This window comes from Dasypus novemcinctus, chromosome 19 (genome assembly GCF_030445035.2).
Source record: "Dasypus novemcinctus isolate mDasNov1 chromosome 19, mDasNov1.1.hap2, whole genome shotgun sequence".
Taxonomy (NCBI): domain Eukaryota; kingdom Metazoa; phylum Chordata; class Mammalia; order Cingulata; family Dasypodidae; genus Dasypus; species Dasypus novemcinctus.
Genome location: NC_080691.1, coordinates 12,299,903 through 12,309,687, shown reverse-complemented (window position 1 = coordinate 12,309,687; position 9,785 = coordinate 12,299,903). Strand labels below are relative to the sequence as shown.

The window sequence follows — 9,785 nt, the reverse complement described above, 5'->3', positions numbered from 1 at the left end:
GGAAGGGAGAAGCAGGTTCTTTTCCTAAGCCAGGGAAGCCGGAACCCATTCCAGGTCTCACTCAACTCAGAAGTTTAAAACTTTTCAAGGAAATGCACTCATCGTCCAGGTCGGGGTTTCATAATTGCTGCTAGTAGAACCGACACTGTAGTCACCTCTCTGACCTCGCTAGTTCCCCAGCTGCCGTTTCCGCTGTGGAGAAGGGGAGCCCCTGGGGAAACTGTGAGGGGTCCCCGCCCAGCCCCATCGAGCTGGGAGAAGGCCTCCCTAGCTGGGGGCGCCCTCCCCGCCCAGCCCCGTTTCTCCTTCGGTGGGGCTCATGTTCCCTGGTGGGAGGAACAAAGTGTCCGCCATAATGTCAACTCTAGACGTGGTTAGCAGCAATGCTTCAATGAGCTCATCAACTGTAACAGCAGCGCGGCACTAACGAAGGAGGTTGTTAGTGGGGGGAAGGGGAGGAGGGGGAAAGGGCTGGGGCACACGGGGCTCCTTTACATTTTTAATGTAACATTTATGTAATCTAAAGCTTATTTAAAAATAAGGAAGTAATTATGAAAAAGAATTACTGGGCTCAGAAGGCCTCAGGAAGGTGCTCCTGAGGCGGGGAATGCAGGTCTCACATGACCTAGAAGCCCTCCCTTCTGCTGTCGCCTGAGCCCTGTCCTTGAGGCGCTCAGGACACACAGGGCACTGCCAGGCGCTCCTGCCGGAATCCTCAGGGAACGGCGGGTGGCGCAGGTCTGAGCCTCTCCCTGCCAGAGTCTGGCCTCCCAGCTGCCCGCCTTCTGCCCTGGATGTCCCAGAAGGGGACTCAGAATCCAGATCTCAGGAGGATCTGCAGCCACCCCCGCGGCAGCTGGGAGAAAGGCGACAGCAGAGCTGAGAGAGGGAAGATCCTGGGGAGGGGGAAGCCAGCTTCTGCCAACTGCTCAGGGCAGCAAATCTGCGGGGAACTGAAGCGTTTGTTTTTGTTTGTTTCCCTGAACAGACAATACAAGCACGTGGAGAAAATAAATCAAACAGAATGGAAAGAACACGGATTGAAAAGTTAATTCTGTTTTCTCTCCCCAAGTCTCAGTTGCCTTCCTGAGAACTCTACTGCTGGGGGTTTCCGGTCACCCCGCACTGGTTTTGTGCTTTGCTTTTTTCCATTTAAAAGGGTAACCGTCGCGGAGATGGATGAGGATAGGCATATTTTATAAGTTCACAACTTTTACTATACACTTATTGTTTACGTATATTCATGTATGATTGATATATTTCAATACAATTTTATTTAAAAAAGTGTAGTTCGAGATCTTTCCATATTGGCCCCATGGGCCTTTGGGGATAGACGTGACCGAGTGGGCTGCCGCCAGGGAGTGCCACCACCGGCCCTGGGGGAGGGAGGTGCAGGGCCCCCACCCCTGGCTGTCTGGGGAGAGTTCCCTGGGGCTGCCACCACTCCGCTCCCCCGCGCCAGAGGCGCCCCTGTCCCCGCATATCCTCTGGCCGCGGCACCGCCGCGGGCTGGGGAGCGGGGCTCCCGGCTCCCCGCCTACCCGGGGGTGGGGCTGCGGGCGGGGAGGAGCCCGCAGAGGCCGCGGCGGTGGCGCCCGGAAAGTTGTCGCGGCGCCCGCGCGAGCATCCCCCGGGCCGGCCCGGGGCGCGGCCGCCGCACCTGTCGCGGGCTAGGGGCACGGGGCAGCCGGCGGGGCCCGCGCGGGCGGCGGGAGCAGCGGGGACCAGGCGACTCTCCGAGGGCGCGGACCCCGGCTGGGCGCGTGCGAGCCGGAGGTGAGGCGGGGGCGGGCCCTTTCCTGCGGGCGCCCGGGCGCGGGGAGCCCGAACCTGGGGTGGCCCGGGGGGAGGGGAGGTCGGGCGGGGGCGCAGGGCCCACCTGGGGCGCCTGTGGGGAGCGAGCCCCCTGGGAGCGCGTCTGGCTGGTGCTGGAGGGGGTGGCGCTGAGGGAAAGGGTCAGCTGAGCGTCTCCAGGCACCGGGTCCACAGGGCTCCACTTCCTACCCGACACTGTCACCCTGTGAGCTTGGGAACAGGGTGGCCCGGCTTCTTGCGCCCTCTTTCCCCCACCGGGAGGCCCCGCCCCTTCTCCAGCTCGGTCAGTTGGTGAGGATGGAAGAGATGGAGCAAATCTTTGCGCCCCCTGGCTCTGAAATCGTGGGGCCCCCACCCGCGCCACCGCAGCGCGAAGTGTGGGAGGCGCCAGGATTACAGTTTTTGCGTCTCCTTCCCTCTGAGTGTGGGGTCCCCAAAGCGGGTCTTGACCCACAGGGGAACACGCTTTCCTGGCGCCGCTCACCCGGGTCCCCACCTCGGCCGAAATCTGCCACTCCCCTGGACACACGCGGCAGATTCGGTCGGATGTGGCCTGGGGGTTGCTGGGGGCGGCTGCTCCCGGGCTCGTGGGGCTCAGCGGCGCTGCCGTCTGGCAAGGTGGGTGCCAGGCTCCCTATCAGAGGCGGGCCTCCCAGGGGTCCTGACCCCGCCAGGCCATCCCCCTAGTCCTCTGGTCTTAGGACAGCGGGATGTGCAGAGCAAATGCTGGTCCAGGGCGGGGCCGCGGTGGGCACCCTCGACGCCCGGTACACGCCGGGGCGTTCACTGGAGCGCTGGAATCGTGCCTGTTGCCGTTGGGATCAAGCGCCAGGGATCTAGCGCCACTGGGATCAAGCGCACTGAGTTGCTCCAGGATGGAGCGACACCGGGCGGGTCCCGGCAGGGGCGGGGAGGAGGGGCCTGCAGCCCCGGAAGCGGCCGGCCCTGTGCGCCCTTCAGTGAGCCGGTCAAGGCGAGAAAAAGCGACCATGTCACCTTTTGGCCGCTCGCGCCAGAGCGAGGGATCCGGAGGCCTGAAGAGCCCCGGGGTTGATGAGTCGTTCGGAATCGCTTCAGCGCTCAGAACCAGGGCCCTGGAAGCCTGCAGCAACCCCCAAGAATCACCTCCTCTCTTGCCGAGCCTCTCCCTAAGGCTGGGAAGGCGCAGATATTCCAGATCACTTCCCCAGGAACACTGCTCGGTGATGTTAGAGTTGCACATCCTTTTTCCAGTCATTACCCACAGACTGGACCCCCCGGGAAGCCACCCAGGTACTCAGGGGTGGTTTGTGCTGGTGTGTGCCTGTGTCAGGTGAGGTGGGGTTGTTTTCTCCTAATTTGAAAGGCTTTAAACCCATCTCCAGATCTCCAGTATCAGGATGCAAGATGGAGCTGGGTGAATGAATCGTGCAGGACCTGGGGGCGGTTTTAGATGGGTGGGCCTCAAAGGCTCCTTTGGGAAGGTCGACTTTGGAGACTGGAATGAAATGAGCTCTAAGGGCTTTGAATATTTGGAAAGAGTTGTCTACACAGGAGAGGGGAAATGAAACTGGGATAAACTTTGCTTGCTGGAGGAACAGCAAGAAGGAATGTGGGTGTAGCTGAGTGAAGGATAGAGGGAGGAGGGGGTGGTGAGGTCACGGAGGTGGGCAGGGGCCAGCCCATTCCTTCCCTGACTGGCCAGGTGAGCCTGGTGCTGGAGGTGAACCCCAGAATCCATTCTCACTTCCTTTCCTCAGATATAGAAACCCTGGTTTTTAGCTGGGCTTGTTTCCACCCAGAACGATGACTATGTTTTCCAGCTTTCTTTTCCCTGTAGGGTCCTGTAGGGTTTCTTTCCCATAAGGTCCTGTGATGACCTTATGATATGACAGAGGAAATGGTGCCTGAAATTTCCTTGGTGTGTATGCAAAAAAGAGGAAAGCATGCCTTTTGTAGAATTGGAAGTAATGGCTGGAGGGCTAGCCTCTATCTTGGATCATGAAGTGACATTAGGAATGCAAGTTTGCACAGTGGCACAAGTAGGAGAATCTGGGTCTCTGACACCAGCGCTGGGTTAACAGTTTCTCACCTCCACGGAAGTGAGAGTGCACAATGGACTGACTTCTCTTTTGTTTGAGGCATGCTTTTGGGGAACCATCTTTGACTCTCAGCTGAACCTAATCCTATTTGATACACATGGTAAGAACCCTCAGATTTTATTTGAACCTAGAGGACGTGTTTGGAGCATTTTAAACCAAGGAGTGACAAAATGTATTTTGCCTTTTGAAAGACTCACTCTGGCTGCTAGGGAAGACTGAACACGAACAAAGAGTGGAAGCAGGAAGATTGTCTGGGGCCTCTGGCAATTGTCTAGGTAGAAGGTGATGGCTGGGTCAGACTGGGATGGGACTGCTATGTGTGATGAAAGTGGTCATGTTTGGGGTACCCTGTGTATTTTTAGTTTATTGAATGAATAGTTTTAAAAGAAAACTATTAAAATATAATTTAAATACAGTAAAATACACCCATTTTCAATGTACGGTTTGATGCCTTCATGACAAATGCATACATCTGCGACCACCACCTCAATCAAGATATAGAACCTTTCCATCACCCCCTCCCCAAATTTTCTCTTCCCAGTCAATACCCCTATGAACTCCAGACCCGGAAAACACTGATCCTTTTTCTGTCCCTGTAAAGATTTGTCCTTTCTAGAATAGCCTATAAACTAGAGGCTCAGAGTATGTTGTGTCTGGCGTCCTTCCCTCAGCAAATGCTTATGAGATTCATCCATGTTGGTATGTGTTTGGTGACTTCCTCCTACTCCCAGCCGGGAAGTACTCCATGGTCTGGGCATAGCACCATTTGCTAGCCTCTCACCTGGTGACGGGCACTGACTTTGCCTCCAGGTTTTGGCTGTTATGGACAAAGCTGTTGTGTGGGTTTGTGTGGGGATGTATGTTTTCACCTGTCACTGGTAAACACTAAGAGTGGAATTGCTGGGTCATATAGTAAACGTGTGTTCAAACTAATAATAAACGATCTCACTGTCTTCCAAATGGCTGTGCCATGTGATATTTCCACTAGCAATCTAGGAGAGTCCTAGTTGCTCCTCATTGTTACCAACTATCTGTATTGTCAGTCTTTCAAATGCTATCCTTTGTTTACAAAACCTTAATTTTGTCCCCTGCATGGATGTGCCCAGCCCAACACACTCCTTCTCCCAGCAGACATTGTGGTCACATGACCCAGTGTGCCCCCATGAGGTATCAGCGGAAGTGCCTGTGCGGAGCTGCTGGGGAGGTCCTTAAAGTGGACCTAAGTCCTTAAACAGGGGAAATATTTCCCGGGGAGAGGCCAACCCTCAGCTCCACAGCACAGGTGCGGGCCTCGGCTCTCTTGGTCCTGGTGGTTTGCAGACCTGTGGGTGGCTCAGGGGGCCCCTGGGTTTCTGGCCCCCTCAGCTTCTTGCACTAATAATGGTTCCTGCTCACTGCAATTTTTCATTCCCAGCAGCCCGCTTTGAGCATCCAGGAATTTATACCTACAGGGAGGCTGGTCAACCATCCCCAAAGCCTTTCCCTTCTTGGGCTTTGGTGTCATCTGGATCTGCACCCCCAGGACAGAGAGACTTCAGTGGGCAAGACTGGGATTCCTTGGCAGATTTACTCAAAGATGGCGGAGGGGCCTTTGGCCATGACTGCTCACCGAGAGTGCAAGGGCTGAGAAAGAAGGCAGCAAAGGGCCACTGGAATGCAGTGAACATTATCATTCAAGCAGCTGACACCTTAAGCTCATTTGTAACTTGTCATCTCTCTACAGGGATAATTGTCTACGGGTCCTGCAGAGTCACTTATTGGTAGTTCCCTGAAGGAATATGACATTTCTAACCAAATGGAGTTCAGAGTTTATAGTTCTCATTTGTAAGCTGCTTGTCGAACCAATTCACTTTCCAGGGATCCCATTAATAATTCTTTGTCTTTCTCTTCCCTTCCCTTTCAGTGATAAAGGACCGCAGTATCTCTATCAACATACAGACTTTTCTCACAGCCACCTTAACTACTTGGGAGCTATCATGTCATGAAAGTTAAGAACAGCTTTTTCTATAAGGAAACTATCCTGAATTGAGTCATTCTTTGCATACAAAGTCTAGCATTGTTAAATGCTTGCTATTGGCCTCTAAGAAAACAAAACAAAACAGAACAACAACAAAAAGTATGTACCTCTGGACATAATGTTGACCTCAAATAATTTAAGACCAACCAATAAGTTTACTTGCAATGGGAAAAGCCTCCATCATAAGTAAGAAAATCTACCTGAGCTGACCCAAAGTGCAGTTTCTATTTTACATTATGGAAAGTATTTACCCCCACAGCACAATGGGAAAACTTCCATGCTCTTAGGAAGCTCCTGAGAGGTGAGTGACAGCTGCTGGCTTCAGGGGATCTTGGTCTGTGTGCTGTGGAACTGGAATTCCTGTTCAGGTGCTGCATTTGCCCACCTGCCATAGACCAGCCAGAATGGATTCCGGAAGGGTTCCTCTACGCTATCCAATAAAGGAGTGAGAAACGAAAGGAGGGGCAAGGATGAGTGGAGGGCATCACTGACTTTTACTGGGCCCAGAAACCTTCTCAGCTCAGGAAGCTGTGGTTGAAGGTGGCATTATCACCTGGAGCCTTCCAAGCCAGTCAGACCAGGTGTGGCCCATGCATACGTGATCCTCACTGCAGTTCCATCGTTGATTTGTTCTTCCTGAGGTCCTTGCTCAACTACCTAGTTGAAGTAGTAAACTAGCAGCCTGGGGACACAAGGAGGTGGACATCTGCCCAGTACTTGGGAGATGTATATTCAAGAAGTTCCTACGTCCAGGGGGCCTTTGGCTTAATAATGAAGACAAAATTACATGGTTGCACACATATACAATCAGTTCTTTCTGCCTTCTATATTGTATATAGAAGAAAGGGTATGAGCCAACCATCATACTGATAAAAGGAAAGAAGTAAATGTGGTATATTAGTTTCCTGTTGATGCTGTAACAAATTGCCACAAACTTAATGGCTTAAAACCACTCAACTTTATTTTCTTAAAGTTCTGGAGGCTCAAAGTCCAAAATGAGATTTCCATGGCTGAAACCAAGGAGTGGGTAGGTCTGGTACCTTCTGGAGGCTGTAAGGGAGACTCTATTTCCTTGCCTTCTCCAGTTTCTGGAAGTACATTCCTTATATTCCCTGATTGATGACCCTTTCCCACATCTTCAAAGCCAGCACAGTAACATCTTCACAACTCTCTGTTTTGGTCTTATCTCTCCATTGTCCATCTAATCTTCTGCCTCTTATAAGACCCCTGTGATTGCGTCAGGACCATCCTGAGAATCCAGGATAATGCCCCTTTTAAGAGCCTTCAGTGAATCACATCTGCTGAGTCCCGCTGGCCATAGAAGGTAACGTTCAGAGGCTCCAGGGTCATTAGTCAGCCTACCACTCATGGCTACAAAGCCCTCATGTCACTGACATGTGAGGAGGAATGCCATCTTTCTTATTTTGGGGCTCTTTTATAAATAGGAGATCACTTGAAGAATAGATTAATGCATTCAGAAGGGTTAAGGAAAAGATGAAGGCATTTTGACATCTCCTTTTCTGTATGTTAAAAGCTGAAGATAATTCCCATTCCTTCTGATTGCTTGGTAAGGGTGTTAGAAAGGTAAGGAATGTGTAAACTTCAGTTGATGAGAGCAGGACAGTGGTGGCATAATAATGGAGATTTTTCCATGAGAAAATTATTTGGTATAAGTATTCCACGAGGTATGAAAATAAAGCAAAAACCCAGAATAGCCTGTTGATTATTTATTTGCTTCTGTTTTCTCTAGAACTAATATTTCTCTGGAACCACTTCTTCTAGAGCACAGTGGTTTAGAGCACAGATTCTTTCCTTCCATTTGGATCCATGGAGACTTGTCTTACTTTTTGAGCTACTCGTTGATACAACAAAAATGAACCAGCCCATGGGAAATTTTTAATCTGCATTTTTATTCATGCAAGAGCTGGAGAAAAGGTGGAATCAAATAAATCACTGGTCTAAATTGAATTGAGATTTACTTTGTCAGAACTAATTCTCATCTTTATTTGGTTCTCTGTAATGCATTCATATCGTGCTAATGGTTCTCCACCATAAGGTGTCTGTGATAACCAGGTCTGGGGATGGGAGGGGCTACTTTAATAAGATTTGCTGCTGCTTTTGAAACATCCGGCTTTTATTAGTGTACTGAACTGGCTTATTGGGGAGGTCGAGGAAGATTAGGATTGCATGACTTTGGTAAGAAAAAGGACAGGACTGTTTGCTCTATAAAGAGATCTGGCATGTTCTTTTATTCTTGTCTACAAATGTAGGAAAGACTTGAGAGAGGGATGCGGAGTAAATCCTAGGTCTTTGGCAAAATGAGAGACATGATTAGAAGTTCATCTCCATCAGATATTTGTCAGACATATCAAGAGTTATTACAGTGATAGTGATGAGTGACCAATGTTGGCAAAAGTGTGACTTTTCAACGTTATTGGTAAGAGATTTAACTTTTTAATAAAGGAATGACAGAAAAGTCATGTCTCCATTATCTTATGGAAGTTTGACATTTTTTTTGGGAAAAATTATGTGCTTATACTTGTGCTTCTCCTTCTCTTTCCTCCTTGTTTTTAGGAATCTGTGACTTCCTGATTAAGTTTCCCTCTCTTCTGGTGAGAACTCGGGGGACCCCATCCACTCCTTTCCCTGGCCTGTTCTCCCGGCTGCTGTATCTACACAAGAATGTCCTTAGCCTAGGTGCCCATGGTGCTGGCTCCATCTTCAGGTCCAAGCCCCTGACCCCTGGCAGGTCTGGGCCCTCCTGTTGCATGGCTTCCGCAGTTCTGCCCTCATCGCTTTCACCATTCTGTTTGAGGAAGACGGAGGTCTCTTCTGGTAGCTCATGCACTGGTCCTGGGAGTCCCTTTCTCTTCCAGTGACCTGAATCGAATTGCATGGCCATCTCCAAGCCAATGTCTAGACTAAGAGATTTAAGCCAATGAGGACACACCTCTAAAACTGAAATTGGGTTTAACACCACACAAATGACATTTGCAGCAGGGATGGATTTCTCCAAAATAAAGTCACACAACTCTTGGAAGGAGAGAAAAGAAATGGATGTTGAAAAGACAACCAGCACATGCCTACTAATAAGAAAAAGGACATTTAAGAGTCTAGCATTCGCATAATCCCGAATCTTTGAACATCAATAAAACTGGTTTATAATATGTAGTTTCTAAGAAGAAGAAAGAAGCTTTCTTTAGTGATAGGACTTTGCTCAATAATCTCCATTTCAAAGTCTTCCATCCTCCTCACTGAATGGTTGACAATTCAGAAAGTATGAGCTAAAGATGGGGCTGGCTCTGACATGCTGCTGTCATAGCAACCTATGAGAGGAGCATCCCCTTAATGGTTGTGATTGAGAAAAAACAAATAGTAGGAATTGGGACAGGGGATAATCAGCTAAAGCTAATGACATGATTCCCATTCCCATTCCCAGCTCTTGACTGTACAGGGAATGTCCATCTAGATGTCCAACAATGATGCCACATTCTATCTCCACCCATGAAGCACAAGGAGAAATGGGCTTGTGGACCCTGGGTGGGTTTGGCTCTGCCTCTATTTTCTCTGTCAAAACCAGACTTCACAAGACCATTTGCTATCCTTGCAGTTTCACTTCCTCATGTGTCACTCGCTCCTTGGTTTGGTGTGCTAGGCTGCTGAAATACAGTATACCAGACATGGATTGGCTTTCGGCAATAGGAAATTATTTGTAAGCTTACAGTTTTGAGGGTGAGAAAAATGTCCCAATGAAGGCATCGTCAGGCAATGCATGCTCCCTGAAGACTGGCTGCCAGTGATCCTGGAGTCCTCTGCCATAGGATGGCATCTGCTGGTCTCTCCCTTCTCTCCTGCGTTTTATTGCTGTCAGT

At 50.1% G+C, this 9,785-nt stretch overlaps 1 long non-coding RNA gene across 1 annotated transcript; it reads left to right on the top strand.

Moving 5' to 3' along the window:
• Positions 1–1,642: 1,642 nt before the first annotated feature.
• LOC131274550 (uncharacterized) lies at positions 1,643–9,532 on the top strand. Its single transcript, XR_009181778.2, has 2 exons — positions 1,643–1,776; positions 5,800–9,532. It is a non-coding gene; the product is annotated as an uncharacterized lncRNA (long non-coding RNA).
• The last annotated feature ends 253 nt before the right edge of the window (positions 9,533–9,785 follow it).